Genomic DNA, 17,575 nt, shown 5'->3' with positions numbered 1-17,575 from the left:
CCCACCCAAGGCCTTGGAGGAAGTCCCAGGGGGCAGCCGAGGGGAGGGTGCGGAGGCAGGCAGGGGCCGGCTCCCTCCACCCCCACCGGGCCTCCCAGGCCCAGGCAGGCACCGGCCTCTCGGGTCCTCAGAGCCATGGGGGGCCACGGAGGACAGGACGCAGGGAGAGCAGCACCCCACCCCCGCGGAGAAGGACCTCGCCTCGGGGGGCCCTGCGGCCAGGGCCCCGGGTCCAGGGCGGGTGGGCTGTGTGAGCGGCAGGCCCCACCAGCTGGCCCTCCCTGCCTCCGTCTGGGATCAGACGACCAGTGTCCACGGGGCAGTGACGGAGAGCTTCGGCGGCCAGAGGGTGACAGGCCTGAGCCCCAAGCACGCGAACGCAGGAGAGGCAAGACCCGGCCGGCTCTGTCCCTGCCCCCCAAGGCCGCCTTGGACCTGGCGGCGGCGGCGGCCGGACACGAGCCGGGTGGTCTCCTGGGGCAAGACAGACCTTCTCAGGCTGAGGGCCCAAGCAAGGCCCAGCACCAGCCGCCTCCGCGTCAGGAAGGACGGAGCGGAGGAAGGCAGGCCCACCGCCTGCCTGGCGGGCACCGAAGGCTTCGCTGGGGTTTCCCGGACACAGGAAGGGAGGGACGCGGGTCCGGGGAGGGCCAGGGGTTCGGAGCCCACAGCTGAGGTCCCGCCCGCAGAGAGCCGCCGGGAGGCCCAAGGGCTGCGAGGGTGGGCCTGGGAGGCGGCCGGAGGAGTCGGCCCAGGCGGAAACAGGCTCTGGGCAGAGGTCGTGCCTGCAAGCCATGCTTCTCGTGGCACGTGGACCCTGCCAGCCTCCCACCCGCCTTGCCCTTGGATCCCTGTGGGCCGCCAGTGCCCTTGGGCACTGGGGGATCCGCGTGGCCCGGCACGTGGCCTCAAGGCCGTTCACAGAGAGGGGTCGCTGGGCCGCTGGGCCGGGGCTGGTGTGCGTGTGTCTGTGCGTGTGTGTCCGTGTGTGCGTGCGTGTGTGTGAAGTTCTGGGGCAACCCTGCGTCGGACAAGCCCTCTCTGCACCATTTGCCCACCGGCCTCGGCTCATCTCCTGTCTCTGTCTCGGTCTCTCGGTCAGCTTCTCGCCGTCTGTCCAAGGGCAAGCCGGGTGGGGGTGGGGGTGGGGGTGGGGGGTGGAGAGGGTGGTACGCAAGAGACAAGGAACCCACTGGAGAAGAAAGATGATCTCGGGCCGTGGTGGAGACGACGTCTGAGGGAGGGACCAGGGACCCCTATGGGTGGCTCGCAGGAGGGGCCCCTGGGTGGAGAACTGAAAGGCGAGCGGGTTGTGGCTCTGCCCAGCGCGGTCACCCACCAGGCAGCCTCTCTTGTCACCCTGCTGGTCCTCACGTCAGCATCCATGCGTGCTGATCTCTAGCGGAGGGCTGGCCAGGCCCCGGGACACCCACGCCCGCCAGCGTGCGTGCACGCGCGCGCACACCCCCCCCACCCCCCTCAAACACGCCCCTTCCCTCACCCCCACAAGGGGCAGTGACGGAGAGCTCTGTGATGGTGCCGCACGGGTAGGCCCCGTGAGGCCCCGGTGGCTGAAGGCCTCCCTCCTCGACAGAGTCAAGAGACCCACTCGCAGACATTTCCCCGCGCTGTACCGGCGGCTCCCCTGGCCCATCCATTCCACACAGCGCAGGTGGCATCCACAGAGCAGCCCAGAGGCCCATCCCCATCCATCCCAGGGCAGCCCCTTTCCCCCACCCCCACCCCCACCCCCACCCGCCAAGCCCAAGTGTGTGCTCCTTGCCCACCATCCCCCCACACACACACGCCCCCCCCCCCCCACCCCGCAACACGCCCCTTCCCTCACCCCCACAAGGGGCAGTGACGGAGAGCTCTGTGATGGTGCCGCACGGGTAGGCCCCGTGAGGCCCCGGTGGCTGAAGGCCTCCCTCCTCGACAGAGTCTCAGCCAAGCAGCCCTACACGGGCCGGCCCACACAAAGACCGAAGCCGGCCTCCAAACAGCTCCATTTCACCGGGACCAAACTTTCCCGGAAGCAGACCCGGGCACCCCTCTGTCTGTCGCCGCACTACTCACCAGAGCCAAGATCTGGAAGCCACCTAAAGGTCCACTGACAGGTGAGTGCACTTCGCAGACCCGGGGACATCTATGCGATGGCATCGCACACAGCCAGGAAAAAGCGGCAGAACGAGTGCCATCTGCCGCCGCGGGGCTGGAACGAGAGACCCTCAGGCTAAGCGAAGGAAGCCAGAAAGGAAAAAGACAAGTGCCCTAGGACATCACCTGTTGGTGGACTCTAAACGACGCAACGGATGGCGCTATCTAAACACCCACCCGCAGACACCAGAAACCGAGGGTGGGCAAGGAGCACACACTTGGGCTTGGCGGGTGGGGGTGGGGGTGGGGGTGGGGGTGGGGGAAAGGGGCTGCCCTGGGATGGATGGGGATGGGCCTCTGGGCTGCTCTGTGGATGCCACCTGCGCTGTGTGGAATGGATGGGCCACGGGAGCCGCCGGTACAGCGCGGGGAAATGTCTGCGAGTGGGTCCCTTGGCGGACCAAGACCCCTGGAGGAAACATTGGACATCAGCTCGACTTTAATCGTAAGAATCGACCTCCGACTCAAAGCAGACGAAGCCACTGCATTGCTGACCGCAGGAGGATTGAGGACACACGCCCAGCGCCCTCAGCTGCGGGCTCCAAACCCGAGTCAGTTCCCTGTGCAGAAAGAGGCTATCCTCCCAGGCTTCAAGTCAGCGCCAGCGACCTGACGGGGCCGTCTCGGGCATGGGGTGCCACCGTCCGCCCCCCCCCCCCAGCCCGCCAGCCTTTGCAAACAACGAAACCCAAACGATCCTCCCCGCGGGTTTTTCCAAGCTCTGGTTCAGGTGATCCCGAGGCAGCCTTTGTTTGTTTGTTTGTTTGTTTGTTTGTTTGTTTGCTTGTTTGTTTGCTTGTTTGTGGATCTGGGCTGCTGGGGCCAATGGGGGTCTTGGGTGGGCTTCAAGGACCTGTCGGGCCACGAGGGATGTGCGGGTGTGGTGTGGGTGGAGAGCACAGGTGGGCAGCAGGCCCTGCGGGGGAGCGGGCCTGGCGGGGAGGGCAGGAGGCTCGGACCGGCCCGTGAGGGACGCGGCGGCGGCGGCGGCGGCGGCGGCGGGGGGCGCTGCGGTGGCGGCGCTTAGGGCAGGTGGCGGCCGCTGTGGGTCGGTGGCTTGAGGCAAGAGAGAGCATTGCGAGGTGCGAGAGTGTGGGTGAGGGTTGCGGGGGGCGCGTGGGAGCGCGTGTGTGAGTGGGGGTGCGGGGCGCGGGGGGTCGGGGGCGCGGGGCGCGGGAGGTGGGCTCGGGAGAGGCAGGCGAAGGCAGCGGGCGAGCCGGGGCAAAAGGCGAGGCGAAAGGGCCCGGGGCGGGCCGGGGAGGCGAGCGGGAGCGCAAAACAAGTGGCCGCACCTGCGGCATATGGAAGTTCCCAGGCCAGGGGTCGAGCCACAGCCACTGTAGAAGCAACGCCGAGTAGTTATGTTGTGAGCCACACGGGAAGTCCGAGTTCTCGGCTGCCGAGAGGCGCTCAAATGGAGCCGGGCGGCTGACGTCACGGGCGTCGGCGCGGAGGGGGGGGGGGGGAAATGGGGGAGCGAGCGCCACCTGGTGGGCTGCCGGGGGATGGGAGCGCCGCGCGTTGCTGGAGGGGAGGGGAGTGTGTGGGGGGGTGTCCCAGCGGTCGGGGGTGCGGGGGGTGCAGGGGGTGGGGTGGGGGTGTGTGTCCCGGGGGTCGGGGGGGGGAGTGTGTGTGTGTGTGTGTGTGTGTGTGTGTGTGTGTGTGTGTGTGGTGGGGGGGCGTGTCCCGGGGGTCCGGGCTGGCGCTCGGGGGCTTCGGGACAGTGTGGAGCGGTGTGGGGACAGTGCCTCAGGGCCGCACGCTGGGATCGCCCCGCCCTGCCCTGGGGCCTGGCCGGCCTGGCCCTTGGCCTCCGCGGCTCCCCGGCTCCCGGGCCTCCCCTTCCGCCCCTGTGCAGGGGCACTCGTGTCCTGGAGGGACGGCGACCACCGGCTGCCCTGCCTGCCCAGTCCTCGGCCGTACTCAGCCCACGGCGGGCTCCTGGAGAGCCCTGGGCCGGGCCCCCCTCGGTGGTGCCAGGGAGGAAAACGGGGGCTGGGCTGCAGGGGCATTGGCCAGAGGCTGGCGACCAGAACCACGGGGGCGTGGGGGTGGGGGGTGGTGAGGGGGTGGGGTGGGGGTTGGTGGGGGGGTGAGGGGTGCGGGGGGTGGGGTGGGGGGTGGAGTGGGGTGGAGTAGGGGGGGCGGCGCGGGGTGGGGTGCGGTGGGATGGGGTTGGGGGGGGACTTCACGGCATGGGGGGTGGGGGGCGGGCCCGGTGGCTGTCTGGGGCGGGAGAGCCGGGGCCCCGAGCACAGCAAGGAGCCGCACCGCCAGCCCAATGGACCCGGTCCCCTGCCGCCCACCCGGGGTCTAGAGGGAGGGTCAGGCCGGGCCCGAAGCCTGCTGGACGCTGCTCTCTCTGTCCGCCGCTGGACGGTCCCCCTCGCGGGCCATGCCATCACAGCAGCCCCCCGCCGAGGAGCGCCCCAGGCTCGCGAGAAGGAGCGCCCCGGGGGAAGCCGAGGCGCTCCAAGCAGGATGAGGCTACCGGGGGCCGGCTGAGGCCAGGGAGGGCCCGGTTCCCGCCGTTCCCTGGGCTGCTGGCAGGGGCTCCTGGGCGCAAGCCCACCCAAGGCCTTGGAGGAAGTCCCAGGGGCAGCCGAGGGGAGGGTGCGGAGGCAGGCAGGGGCCGGCTCCCTCCACCCCCACCGGGCCTCCCAGGCCCAGGCAGGCACCGGCCTCTCGGGTCCTCAGAGCCATGGGGGGCCACGGAGGACAGGACGCAGGGAGAGCAGCACCCCACCCCCGCGGAGAAGGACCTCGCCTCGGGGGGCCCTGCGGCCAGGGCCCCGGGTCCAGGGCGGGTGGGCTGTGTGAGCGGCAGGCCCCACCAGCTGGCCCTCCCTGCCTCCGTCTGGGATCAGACGACCAGTGTCCACGGGGCAGTGACGGAGAGCTTCGGCGGCCAGAGGGTGACAGGCCTGAGCCCCAAGCACGCGAACGCAGGAGAGGCAAGACCCGGCCGGCTCTGTCCCTGCCCCCCAAGGCCGCCTTGGACCTGGCGGCGGCGGCGGCCGGACACGAGCCGGGTGGTCTCCTGGGGCAAGACAGACCTTCTCAGGCTGAGGGCCCAAGCAAGGCCCAGCACCAGCCGCCTCCGCGTCAGGAAGGACGGAGCGGAGGAAGGCAGGCCCACCGCCTGCCTGGCGGGCACCGAAGGCTTCGCTGGGGTTTCCCGGACACAGGAAGGGAGGGACGCGGGTCCGGGGAGGGCCAGGGGTTCGGAGCCCACAGCTGAGGTCCCGCCCGCAGAGAGCCGCCGGGAGGCCCAAGGGCTGCGAGGGTGGGCCTGGGAGGCGGCCGGAGGAGTCGGCCCAGGCGGAAACAGGCTCTGGGCAGAGGTCGTGCCTGCAAGCCATGCTTCTCGTGGCACGTGGACCCTGCCAGCCTCCCACCCGCCTTGCCCTTGGATCCCTGTGGGCCGCCAGTGCCCTTGGGCACTGGGGGATCCGCGTGGCCCGGCACGTGGCCTCAAGGCCGTTCACAGAGAGGGGTCGCTGGGCCGCTGGGCCGGGGCTGGTGTGCGTGTGTGTGTGCGCGCGGGCGTGTGTCTGTGCGTGTGTGTCCGTGTGTGCGTGCGTGTGTGTGAAGTTCTGGGGCAACCCTGCGTCGGACAAGCCCTCTCTGCACCATTTGCCCACCGGCCTCGGCTCATCTCCTGTCTCTGTCTCGGTCTCTCGGTCAGCTTCTCGCCGTCTGTCCAAGGGCAAGCCGGGTGGGGGTGGGGGTGGGGGTGGGGGGTGGAGAGGGTGGTACGCAAGAGACAAGGAACCCACTGGAGAAGAAAGATGATCTCGGGCCGTGGTGGAGACGACGTCTGAGGGAGGGACCAGGGACCCCTATGGGTGGCTCGCAGGAGGGGCCCCTGGGTGGAGAACTGAAAGGCGAGCGGGTTGTGGCTCTGCCCAGCGCGGTCACCCACCAGGCAGCCTCTCTTGTCACCCTGCTGGTCCTCACGTCAGCATCCATGCGTGCTGATCTCTAGCGGAGGGCTGGCCAGGCCCCAGGGACACCCACGCCCGCCAGCGTGCGTGCACGCGCGCGCACACCCCCCCACCCCCCTCAAACACGCCCCTTCCCTCACCCCCACAAGGGGCAGTGACGGAGAGCTCTGTGATGGTGCCGCACGGGTAGGCCCCGTGAGGCCCCGGTGGCTGAAGGCCTCCCTCCTCGACAGAGTCAAGAGACCCACTCGCAGACATTTCCCCGCGCTGTACCGGCGGCTCCCCTGGCCCATCCATTCCACACAGCGCAGGTGGCATCCACAGAGCAGCCCAGAGGCCCATCCCCATCCATCCCAGGGCAGCCCCTTTCCCCCACCCCCACCCCCACCCCCACCCGCCAAGCCCAAGTGTGTGCTCCTTGCCCACCATCCCCCCCCACACACACGCCCCCCCCCCCCCCCCCCGCAACACGCCCCTTCCCTCACCCCCACAAGGGGCAGTGACGGAGAGCTCTGTGATGGTGCCGCACGGGTAGGCCCCGTGAGGCCCCGGTGGCTGAAGGCCTCCCTCCTCGACAGAGTCTCAGCCAAGCAGCCCTACACGGGCCGGCCCACACAAAGACCGAAGCCGGCCTCCAAACAGCTCCATTTCACCGGGACCAAACTTTCCCGGAAGCAGACCCGGGCACCCCTCTGTCTGTCGCCGCACTACTCACCAGAGCCAAGATCTGGAAGCCACCTAAAGGTCCACTGACAGGTGAGTGCACTTCGCAGACCCGGGGACATCTATGCGATGGCATCGCACACAGCCAGGAAAAAGCGGCAGAACGAGTGCCATCTGCCGCCGCGGGGCTGGAACGAGAGACCCTCAGGCTAAGCGAAGGAAGCCAGAAAGGAAAAAGACAAGTGCCCTAGGACATCACCTGTTGGTGGACTCTAAACGACGCAACGGATGGCGCTATCTAAACACCCACCCGCAGACACCAGAAACCGAGGGTGGGCAAGGAGCACACACTTGGGCTTGGCGGGTGGGGGTGGGGGTGGGGGTGGGGGTGGGGGAAAGGGGCTGCCCTGGGATGGATGGGGATGGGCCTCTGGGCTGCTCTGTGGATGCCACCTGCGCTGTGTGGAATGGATGGGCCACGGGAGCCGCCGGTACAGCGCGGGGAAATGTCTGCGAGTGGGTCCCTTGGCGGACCAAGACCCCTGGAGGAAACATTGGACATCAGCTCGACTTTAATCGTAAGAATCGACCTCCGACTCAAAGCAGACGAAGCCACTGCATTGCTGACCGCAGGAGGATTGAGGACACACGCCCAGCGCCCTCAGCTGCGGGCTCCAAACCCGAGTCAGTTCCCTGTGCAGAAAGAGGCTATCCTCCCAGGCTTCAAGTCAGCGCCAGCGACCTGACGGGGCCGTCTCGGGCATGGGGTGCCACCGTCCGCCCCCCCCCCCCCAGCCCGCCAGCCTTTGCAAACAACGAAACCCAAACGATCCTCCCCGCGGGTTTTTCCAAGCTCTGGTTCAGGTGATCCCGAGGCAGCCTTTGTTTGTTTGTTTGTTTGTTTGTTTGTTTGTTTGCTTGTTTGTTTGCTTGTTTGTGGATCTGGGCTGCTGGGGCCAATGGGGGTCTTGGGTGGGCTTCAAGGACCTGTCGGGCCACGAGGGATGTGCGGGTGTGGTGTGGGTGGAGAGCACAGGTGGGCAGCAGGCCCTGCGGGGAGCGGGCCTGGCGGGGAGGGCAGGAGGCTCGGACCGGCCCGTGAGGGACGCGGCGGCGGCGGCGGCGGCGGCGGCGGGGGGCGCTGCGGTGGCGGCGCTTAGGGCAGGTGGCGGCCGCTGTGGGTCGGTGGCTTGAGGCAAGAGAGAGCATTGCGAGGTGCGAGAGTGTGGGTGAGGGTTGCGGGGGGCGCGTGGGAGCGCGTGTGTGAGTGGGGGTGCGGGGCGCGGGGGGTCGGGGGCGCGGGGCGCGGGAGGTGGGCTCGGGAGAGGCAGGCGAAGGCAGCGGGCGAGCCGGGGCAAAAGGCGAGGCGAAAGGGCCCGGGGCGGGCCGGGGAGGCGAGCGGGAGCGCAAAACAAGTGGCCGCACCTGCGGCATATGGAAGTTCCCAGGCCAGGGGTCGAGCCACAGCCACTGTAGAAGCAACGCCGAGTAGTTATGTTGTGAGCCACACGGGAAGTCCGAGTTCTCGGCTGCCGAGAGGCGCTCAAATGGAGCCGGGCGGCTGACGTCACGGGCGTCGGCGCGGGAGGGGGGGGGGGGAAATGGGGGAGCGAGCGCCACCTGGTGGGCTGCCGGGGGATGGGAGCGCCGCGCGTTGCTGGAGGGGAGGGGAGTGTGTGGGGGGGTGTCCCAGCGGTCGGGGGTGCGGGGGGTGCAGGGGGTGGGGTGGGGGTGTGTGTCCCGGGGGTCGGGGGGGGGAGTGTGTGTGTGTGTGTGTGTGTGTGTGTGTGTGTGTGTGTGTGTGTGTGGTGGGGGGGCGTGTCCCGGGGGTCCGGGCTGGCGCTCGGGGGCTTCGGGACAGTGTGGAGCGGTGTGGGGACAGTGCCTCAGGGCCGCACGCTGGGATCGCCCCGCCCTGCCCTGGGGCCTGGCCGGCCTGGCCCTTGGCCTCCGCGGCTCCCCGGCTCCCGGGCCTCCCCTTCCGCCCCTGTGCAGGGGCACTCGTGTCCTGGAGGGACGGCGACCACCGGCTGCCCTGCCTGCCCAGTCCTCGGCCGTACTCAGCCCACGGCGGGCTCCTGGAGAGCCCTGGGCCGGGCCCCCCTCGGTGGTGCCAGGGAGGAAAACGGGGGCTGGGCTGCAGGGGCATTGGCCAGAGGCTGGCGACCAGAACCACGGGGGCGTGGGGGTGGGGGGTGGTGAGGGGGTGGGGTGGGGGTTGGTGGGGGGGTGAGGGGTGCGGGGGGTGGGGTGGGGGGTGGAGTGGGGTGGAGTAGGGGGGGCGGCGCGGGGTGGGGTGCGGTGGGATGGGGTTGGGGGGGGACTTCACGGCATGGGGGGTGGGGGGCGGGCCCGGTGGCTGTCTGGGGCGGGAGAGCCGGGGCCCCGAGCACAGCAAGGAGCCGCACCGCCAGCCCAATGGACCCGGTCCCCTGCCGCCCACCCGGGGTCTAGAGGGAGGGTCAGGCCGGGCCCGAAGCCTGCTGGACGCTGCTCTCTCTGTCCGCCGCTGGACGGTCCCCCTCGCGGGCCATGCCATCACAGCAGCCCCCCGCCGAGGAGCGCCCCAGGCTCGCGAGAAGGAGCGCCCCGGGGGAAGCCGAGGCGCTCCAAGCAGGATGAGGCTACCGGGGGCCGGCTGAGGCCAGGGAGGGCCCGGTTCCCGCCGTTCCCTGGGCTGCTGGCAGGGGCTCCTGGGCGCAAGCCCACCCAAGGCCTTGGAGGAAGTCCCAGGGGCAGCCGAGGGGAGGGTGCGGAGGCAGGCAGGGGCCGGCTCCCTCCACCCCCACCGGGCCTCCCAGGCCCAGGCAGGCACCGGCCTCTCGGGTCCTCAGAGCCATGGGGGGCCACGGAGGACAGGACGCAGGGAGAGCAGCACCCCACCCCCGCGGAGAAGGACCTCGCCTCGGGGGGCCCTGCGGCCAGGGCCCCGGGTCCAGGGCGGGTGGGCTGTGTGAGCGGCAGGCCCCACCAGCTGGCCCTCCCTGCCTCCGTCTGGGATCAGACGACCAGTGTCCACGGGGCAGTGACGGAGAGCTTCGGCGGCCAGAGGGTGACAGGCCTGAGCCCCAAGCACGCGAACGCAGGAGAGGCAAGACCCGGCCGGCTCTGTCCCTGCCCCCCAAGGCCGCCTTGGACCTGGCGGCGGCGGCGGCCGGACACGAGCCGGGTGGTCTCCTGGGGCAAGACAGACCTTCTCAGGCTGAGGGCCCAAGCAAGGCCCAGCACCAGCCGCCTCCGCGTCAGGAAGGACGGAGCGGAGGAAGGCAGGCCCACCGCCTGCCTGGCGGGCACCGAAGGCTTCGCTGGGGTTTCCCGGACACAGGAAGGGAGGGACGCGGGTCCGGGGAGGGCCAGGGGTTCGGAGCCCACAGCTGAGGTCCCGCCCGCAGAGAGCCGCCGGGAGGCCCAAGGGCTGCGAGGGTGGGCCTGGGAGGCGGCCGGAGGAGTCGGCCCAGGCGGAAACAGGCTCTGGGCAGAGGTCGTGCCTGCAAGCCATGCTTCTCGTGGCACGTGGACCCTGCCAGCCTCCCACCCGCCTTGCCCTTGGATCCCTGTGGGCCGCCAGTGCCCTTGGGCACTGGGGGATCCGCGTGGCCCGGCACGTGGCCTCAAGGCCGTTCACAGAGAGGGGTCGCTGGGCCGCTGGGCCGGGGCTGGTGTGCGTGTGTGTGTGCGCGCGGGCGTGTGTCTGTGCGTGTGTGTCCGTGTGTGCGTGCGTGTGTGTGAAGTTCTGGGGCAACCCTGCGTCGGACAAGCCCTCTCTGCACCATTTGCCCACCGGCCTCGGCTCATCTCCTGTCTCTGTCTCGGTCTCTCGGTCAGCTTCTCGCCGTCTGTCCAAGGGCAAGCCGGGTGGGGGTGGGGGTGGGGGTGGGGGGTGGAGAGGGTGGTACGCAAGAGACAAGGAACCCACTGGAGAAGAAAGATGATCTCGGGCCGTGGTGGAGACGACGTCTGAGGGAGGGACCAGGGACCCCTATGGGTGGCTCGCAGGAGGGGCCCCTGGGTGGAGAACTGAAAGGCGAGCGGGTTGTGGCTCTGCCCAGCGCGGTCACCCACCAGGCAGCCTCTCTTGTCACCCTGCTGGTCCTCACGTCAGCATCCATGCGTGCTGATCTCTAGCGGAGGGCTGGCCAGGCCCCGGGACACCCACGCCCGCCAGCGTGCGTGCACGCGCGCGCACACCCCCCCCACCCCCCTCAAACACGCCCCTTCCCTCACCCCCACAAGGGGCAGTGACGGAGAGCTCTGTGATGGTGCCGCACGGGTAGGCCCCGTGAGGCCCCGGTGGCTGAAGGCCTCCCTCCTCGACAGAGTCAAGAGACCCACTCGCAGACATTTCCCCGCGCTGTACCGGCGGCTCCCCTGGCCCATCCATTCCACACAGCGCAGGTGGCATCCACAGAGCAGCCCAGAGGCCCATCCCCATCCATCCCAGGGCAGCCCCTTTCCCCCACCCCCACCCCCACCCCCACCCGCCAAGCCCAAGTGTGTGCTCCTTGCCCACCATCCCCCCACACACACACGCCCCCCCCCCCACCCCGCAACACGCCCCTTCCCTCACCCCCACAAGGGGCAGTGACGGAGAGCTCTGTGATGGTGCCGCACGGGTAGGCCCCGTGAGGCCCCGGTGGCTGAAGGCCTCCCTCCTCGACAGAGTCTCAGCCAAGCAGCCCTACACGGGCCGGCCCACACAAAGACCGAAGCCGGCCTCCAAACAGCTCCATTTCACCGGGACCAAACTTTCCCGGAAGCAGACCCGGGCACCCCTCTGTCTGTCGCCGCACTACTCACCAGAGCCAAGATCTGGAAGCCACCTAAAGGTCCACTGACAGGTGAGTGCACTTCGCAGACCCGGGGACATCTATGCGATGGCATCGCACACAGCCAGGAAAAAGCGGCAGAACGAGTGCCATCTGCCGCCGCGGGGCTGGAACGAGAGACCCTCAGGCTAAGCGAAGGAAGCCAGAAAGGAAAAAGACAAGTGCCCTAGGACATCACCTGTTGGTGGACTCTAAACGACGCAACGGATGGCGCTATCTAAACACCCACCCGCAGACACCAGAAACCGAGGGTGGGCAAGGAGCACACACTTGGGCTTGGCGGGTGGGGGTGGGGGTGGGGGTGGGGGTGGGGGAAAGGGGCTGCCCTGGGATGGATGGGGATGGGCCTCTGGGCTGCTCTGTGGATGCCACCTGCGCTGTGTGGAATGGATGGGCCACGGGAGCCGCCGGTACAGCGCGGGGAAATGTCTGCGAGTGGGTCCCTTGGCGGACCAAGACCCCTGGAGGAAACATTGGACATCAGCTCGACTTTAATCGTAAGAATCGACCTCCGACTCAAAGCAGACGAAGCCACTGCATTGCTGACCGCAGGAGGATTGAGGACACACGCCCAGCGCCCTCAGCTGCGGGCTCCAAACCCGAGTCAGTTCCCTGTGCAGAAAGAGGCTATCCTCCCAGGCTTCAAGTCAGCGCCAGCGACCTGACGGGGCCGTCTCGGGCATGGGGTGCCACCGTCCGCCCCCCCCCCCCAGCCCGCCAGCCTTTGCAAACAACGAAACCCAAACGATCCTCCCCGCGGGTTTTTCCAAGCTCTGGTTCAGGTGATCCCGAGGCAGCCTTTGTTTGTTTGTTTGTTTGTTTGTTTGTTTGTTTGCTTGTTTGTTTGCTTGTTTGTGGATCTGGGCTGCTGGGGCCAATGGGGGTCTTGGGTGGGCTTCAAGGACCTGTCGGGCCACGAGGGATGTGCGGGTGTGGTGTGGGTGGAGAGCACAGGTGGGCAGCAGGCCCTGCGGGGGAGCGGGCCTGGCGGGGAGGGCAGGAGGCTCGGACCGGCCCGTGAGGGACGCGGCGGCGGCGGCGGCGGCGGCGGCGGGGGGCGCTGCGGTGGCGGCGCTTAGGGCAGGTGGCGGCCGCTGTGGGTCGGTGGCTTGAGGCAAGAGAGAGCATTGCGAGGTGCGAGAGTGTGGGTGAGGGTTGCGGGGGGCGCGTGGGAGCGCGTGTGTGAGTGGGGGTGCGGGGCGCGGGGGGTCGGGGGCGCGGGGCGCGGGAGGTGGGCTCGGGAGAGGCAGGCGAAGGCAGCGGGCGAGCCGGGGCAAAAGGCGAGGCGAAAGGGCCCGGGGCGGGCCGGGGAGGCGAGCGGGAGCGCAAAACAAGTGGCCGCACCTGCGGCATATGGAAGTTCCCAGGCCAGGGGTCGAGCCACAGCCACTGTAGAAGCAACGCCGAGTAGTTATGTTGTGAGCCACACGGGAAGTCCGAGTTCTCGGCTGCCGAGAGGCGCTCAAATGGAGCCGGGCGGCTGACGTCACGGGCGTCGGCGCGGGAGGGGGGGGGGGGGGGGAAATGGGGGAGCGAGCGCCACCTGGTGGGCTGCCGGGGGATGGGAGCGCCGCGCGTTGCTGGAGGGGAGGGGAGTGTGTGGGGGGGTGTCCCAGCGGTCGGGGGTGCGGGGGGTGCAGGGGGTGGGGTGGGGGTGTGTGTCCCGGGGGTCGGGGGGGGGGAGTGTGTGTGTGTGTGTGTGTGTGTGTGTGTGTGTGTGTGTGTGTGGTGGGGGGGGGCGTGTCCCGGGGGTCCGGGCTGGCGCTCGGGGGCTTCGGGACAGTGTGGAGCGGTGTGGGGACAGTGCCTCAGGGCCGCACGCTGGGATCGCCCCGCCCTGCCCTGGGGCCTGGCCGGCCTGGCCCTTGGCCTCCGCGGCTCCCCGGCTCCCGGGCCTCCCCTTCCGCCCCTGTGCAGGGGCACTCGTGTCCTGGAGGGACGGCGACCACCGGCTGCCCTGCCTGCCCAGTCCTCGGCCGTACTCAGCCCACGGCGGGCTCCTGGAGAGCCCTGGGCCGGGCCCCCCTCGGTGGTGCCAGGGAGGAAAACGGGGGCTGGGCTGCAGGGGCATTGGCCAGAGGCTGGCGACCAGAACCACGGGGGCGTGGGGGTGGGGGGTGGTGAGGGGGTGGGGTGGGGGTTGGTGGGGGGGTGAGGGGTGCGGGGGGTGGGGTGGGGGGTGGAGTGGGGTGGAGTAGGGGGGGCGGCGCGGGGTGGGGTGCGGTGGGATGGGGTTGGGGGGGGGACTTCACGGCATGGGGGGTGGGGGGCGGGCCCGGTGGCTGTCTGGGGCGGGAGAGCCGGGGCCCCGAGCACAGCAAGGAGCCGCACCGCCAGCCCAATGGACCCGGTCCCCTGCCGCCCACCCGGGGTCTAGAGGGAGGGTCAGGCCGGGCCCGAAGCCTGCTGGACGCTGCTCTCTCTGTCCGCCGCTGGACGCCCAGGACGGTCCCCCTCGCGGGCCATGCCATCACAGCAGCCCCCCGCCGAGGAGCGCCCCAGGCTCGCGAGAAGGAGCGCCCCGGGGGAAGCCGAGGCGCTCCAAGCAGGATGAGGCTACCGGGGGCCGGCTGAGGCCAGGGAGGGCCCGGTTCCCGCCGTTCCCTGGGCTGCTGGCAGGGGCTCCTGGGCGCAAGCCCACCCAAGGCCTTGGAGGAAGTCCCAGGGGCAGCCGAGGGGAGGGTGCGGAGGCAGGCAGGGGCCGGCTCCCTCCACCCCCACCGGGCCTCCCAGGCCCAGGCAGGCACCGGCCTCTCGGGTCCTCAGAGCCATGGGGGGCCACGGAGGACAGGACGCAGGGAGAGCAGCACCCCACCCCCGCGGAGAAGGACCTCGCCTCGGGGGGCCCTGCGGCCAGGGCCCCGGGTCCAGGGCGGGTGGGCTGTGTGAGCGGCAGGCCCCACCAGCTGGCCCTCCCTGCCTCCGTCTGGGATCAGACGACCAGTGTCCACGGGGCAGTGACGGAGAGCTTCGGCGGCCAGAGGGTGACAGGCCTGAGCCCCAAGCACGCGAACGCAGGAGAGGCAAGACCCGGCCGGCTCTGTCCCTGCCCCCCAAGGCCGCCTTGGACCTGGCGGCGGCGGCGGCCGGACACGAGCCGGGTGGTCTCCTGGGGCAAGACAGACCTTCTCAGGCTGAGGGCCCAAGCAAGGCCCAGCACCAGCCGCCTCCGCGTCAGGAAGGACGGAGCGGAGGAAGGCAGGCCCACCGCCTGCCTGGCGGGCACCGAAGGCTTCGCTGGGGTTTCCCGGACACAGGAAGGGAGGGACGCGGGTCCGGGGAGGGCCAGGGGTTCGGAGCCCACAGCTGAGGTCCCGCCCGCAGAGAGCCGCCGGGAGGCCCAAGGGCTGCGAGGGTGGGCCTGGGAGGCGGCCGGAGGAGTCGGCCCAGGCGGAAACAGGCTCTGGGCAGAGGTCGTGCCTGCAAGCCATGCTTCTCGTGGCACGTGGACCCTGCCAGCCTCCCACCCGCCTTGCCCTTGGATCCCTGTGGGCCGCCAGTGCCCTTGGGCACTGGGGGATCCGCGTGGCCCGGCACGTGGCCTCAAGGCCGTTCACAGAGAGGGGTCGCTGGGCCGCTGGGCCGGGGCTGGTGTGCGTGTGTCTGTGCGTGTGTGTCCGTGTGTGCGTGCGTGTGTGTGAAGTTCTGGGGCAACCCTGCGTCGGACAAGCCCTCTCTGCACCATTTGCCCACCGGCCTCGGCTCATCTCCTGTCTCTGTCTCGGTCTCTCGGTCAGCTTCTCGCCGTCTGTCCAAGGGCAAGCCGGGTGGGGGTGGGGGTGGGGGTGGGGGGTGGAGAGGGTGGTACGCAAGAGACAAGGAACCCACTGGAGAAGAAAGATGATCTCGGGCCGTGGTGGAGACGACGTCTGAGGGAGGGACCAGGGACCCCTATGGGTGGCTCGCAGGAGGGGCCCCTGGGTGGAGAACTGAAAGGCGAGCGGGTTGTGGCTCTGCCCAGCGCGGTCACCCACCAGGCAGCCTCTCTTGTCACCCTGCTGGTCCTCACGTCAGCATCCATGCGTGCTGATCTCTAGCGGAGGGCTGGCCAGGCCCCGGGACACCCACGCCCGCCAGCGTGCGTGCACGCGCGCGCACACCCCCCCCACCCCCCTCAAACACGCCCCTTCCCTCACCCCCACAAGGGGCAGTGACGGAGAGCTCTGTGATGGTGCCGCACGGGTAGGCCCCGTGAGGCCCCGGTGGCTGAAGGCCTCCCTCCTCGACAGAGTCAAGAGACCCACTCGCAGACATTTCCCCGCGCTGTACCGGCGGCTCCCCTGGCCCATCCATTCCACACAGCGCAGGTGGCATCCACAGAGCAGCCCAGAGGCCCATCCCCATCCATCCCAGGGCAGCCCCTTTCCCCCACCCCCACCCCCACCCCCACCCGCCAAGCCCAAGTGTGTGCTCCTTGCCCACCATCCCCCCCCACACACACGCCCCCCCCCCCGCAACACACCCCTTCCCTCACCCCCACAAGGGGCAGTGACGGAGAGCTCTGTGATGGTGCCGCACGGGTAGGCCCCGTGAGGCCCCGGTGGCTGAAGGCCTCCCTCCTCGACAGAGTCTCAGCCAAGCAGCCCTACACGGGCCGGCCCACACAAAGACCGAAGCCGGCCTCCAAACAGCTCCATTTCACCGGGACCAAACTTTCCCGGAAGCAGACCCGGGCACCCCTCTGTCTGTCGCCGCACTACTCACCAGAGCCAAGATCTGGAAGCCACCTAAAGGTCCACTGACAGGTGAGTGCACTTCGCAGACCCGGGGACATCTATGCGATGGCATCGCACACAGCCAGGAAAAAGCGGCAGAACGAGTGCCATCTGCCGCCGCGGGGCTGGAACGAGAGACCCTCAGGCTAAGCGAAGGAAGCCAGAAAGGAAAAAGACAAGTGCCCTAGGACATCACCTGTTGGTGGACTCTAAACGACGCAACGGATGGCGCTATCTAAACACCCACCCGCAGACACCAGAAACCGAGGGTGGGCAAGGAGCACACACTTGGGCTTGGCGGGTGGGGGTGGGGGTGGGGGTGGGGGTGGGGGAAAGGGGCTGCCCTGGGATGGATGGGGATGGGCCTCTGGGCTGCTCTGTGGATGCCACCTGCGCTGTGTGGAATGGATGGGCCACGGGAGCCGCCGGTACAGCGCGGGGAAATGTCTGCGAGTGGGTCCCTTGGCGGACCAAGACCCCTGGAGGAAACATTGGACATCAGCTCGACTTTAATCGTAAGAATCGACCTCCGACTCAAAGCAGACGAAGCCACTGCATTGCTGACCGCAGGAGGATTGAGGACACACGCCCAGCGCCCTCAGCTGCGGGCTCCAAACCCGAGTCAGTTCCCTGTGCAGAAAGAGGCTATCCTCCCAGGCTTCAAGTCAGCGCCAGCGACCTGACGGGGCCGTCTCGGGCATGGGGTGCCACCGTCCGCCCCCCCCCCCCAGCCCGCCAGCCTTTGCAAACAACGAAACCCAAACGATCCTCCCCGCGGGTTTTTCCAAGCTCTGGTTCAGGTGATCCCGAGGCAGCCTTTGTTTGTTTGTTTGTTTGTTTGTTTGTTTGTTTGCTTGTTTGTTTGCTTGTTTGTGGATCTGGGCTGCTGGGGCCAATGGGGGTCTTGGGTGGGCTTCAAGGACCTGTCGGGCCACGAGGGATGTGCGGGTGTGGTGTGGGTGGAGAGCACAGGTGGGCAGCAGGCCCTGCGGGGGAGCGGGCCTGGCGGGGAGGGCAGGAGGCTCGGACCGGCCCGTGAGGGACGCGGCGGCGGCGGCGGCGGCGGCGGCGGGGGGCGCTGCGGTGGCGGCGCTTAGGGCAGGTGGCGGCCGCTGTGGGTCGGTGGCTTGAGGCAAGAGAGAGCATTGCGAGGTGCGAGAGTGTGGGTGAGGGTTGCGGGGGGCGCGTGGGAGCGCGTGTGTGAGTGGGGGTGCGGGGCGCGGGGGGTCGGGGGCGCGGGGCGCGGGAGGTGGGCTCGGGAGAGGCA

The 17,575-nt window shown here is 69.6% G+C and overlaps 1 long non-coding RNA gene across 1 annotated transcript in view; it reads right to left on the bottom strand.

The window, feature by feature from the left end:
• The window catches only part of LOC102164640 (uncharacterized), a 182,203-nt gene that overhangs the window by 145,477 nt on the left and 19,151 nt on the right, over nt 1–17,575 (bottom strand). The window contains exons 6-9 of the long non-coding RNA XR_014831535.1: nt 16,298–16,433; nt 11,565–11,700; nt 6,820–6,955; nt 2,077–2,212 (exon numbers count right to left, since the gene is read on the bottom strand). This is a non-coding gene — a long non-coding RNA (uncharacterized LOC102164640). The remainder of the gene's footprint in view (nt 1–2,076; nt 2,213–6,819; nt 6,956–11,564; nt 11,701–16,297; nt 16,434–17,575) is intronic.

This window comes from Sus scrofa, chromosome 16 (genome assembly GCF_054392235.1).
Source record: "Sus scrofa isolate SSC_HxYL_T2T_F1_AM1 chromosome 16, Sscrofa_HxYL_maternal_Yorkshire_Landrace_v2.0, whole genome shotgun sequence".
Taxonomy (NCBI): Eukaryota; Metazoa; Chordata; class Mammalia; order Artiodactyla; family Suidae; genus Sus; species Sus scrofa.
This window is presented reverse-complemented; position numbering and strand designations above follow the sequence as displayed.